Source organism: Temnothorax curvispinosus, unplaced genomic scaffold, assembly GCF_003070985.1.
Source record: "Temnothorax curvispinosus isolate PA1 unplaced genomic scaffold, ASM307098v1 QBEX01012365.1, whole genome shotgun sequence".
Taxonomy (NCBI): domain Eukaryota; kingdom Metazoa; phylum Arthropoda; class Insecta; order Hymenoptera; family Formicidae; genus Temnothorax; species Temnothorax curvispinosus.
Window position 1 is genome coordinate 1 of NW_020222145.1, and position 1,280 is coordinate 1,280.

Sequence of the window (1,280 nt, forward strand, 5' to 3'; positions counted from 1 at the left end):
TTGTATACCATGTAGAAACAAACATATTCTTGTTTCAGGTAATTAAAACTTCCATGGTATATTTAAATCTTTTACGAACATTAACCGTGTGAAACATAACATGTTTAGAAATGTGACAAATATATTTTGTATAGAATAAGATGTAAAATAAATATGTCCTCTAAATCAAGATAAATGCGATTAATTATTATATTCGAATGACGCAGAATTTTTGGCCACTAAATCATGTCGAGTACATTAGAAAAAATTGCTAAAATAATACAGATCATCGTTTGTTCACTTATAATAGCAATCGTTACGGTGCCATATATAATGTATATATTACTGGAAGACCAGGCTATCACAACAAAGCTGGGAGCTATTGGTCCTCTGCTTTACAGAATTATGAGTTCAATAAGCTATTAGACAGCCACGATATTCGGAATTGTATACAACATATAAAGACTGATTGGCAGCTCATACAAAGAATCGGAGACCCTGAAACAATGCTGGATATGCAAACTTCGGACGTTTCCTCGCAATCAGTGTGGCGACAACACAGGACTATCAGCTACTCTACAGTGAAAAAAAAATTTAGATCAAAGAAATTATTTAGATGGTTGCCAATAGCTTATTTACTTAAAATAATACACACATTTATTTAGAATTGGATATTTTACTTAATTTGAATAAAAATATTTAATTCTAAATAAACATGTGTATTATATTAAGTAAATATCCTATTAGTAGCAATGTAAATAAATATTTTTTTTTTATCTAAATATTTTTTTTCTCAGTATATGGTACCGCAAAAGCAATAAAACCTACGACTATTATAGTCAATAACGAGATTTTCAAGATGCATCTGATGACGTGCCCAGTATACAGTACGATTATCGACAAGATTCAGCCCTATAAACGAAATCATGTTGGCTGTGTGCAATTCGTGACGGATATTTGTAAGGAATTTTGCAATAGTGAATGTTTGCAGCCTCGCTGGCGTTCTCGTGATGCACGCCTGCGGCCAACTCAACGTATTGTATACATAGTTAAACGAACTCGTCAACAATTAAGACAAAAAGGGGAAGCAGTCGGTTGAACAAAAATTGGCTGCTATTGTGAAACATCACTTAAGAGCCCTAAGGTATTCTATACTTTATTATAGATGTGTACTTCTTGGCTGTAATTAACCTTAACAAATATGATACGCTTTAAAAATAGATATTTATTTCTGTTACACACACACACATACACAGAGAGAGAGAGAGAGAGAGAGAGAGAGAGAGAGAGAGAGAGAGAGA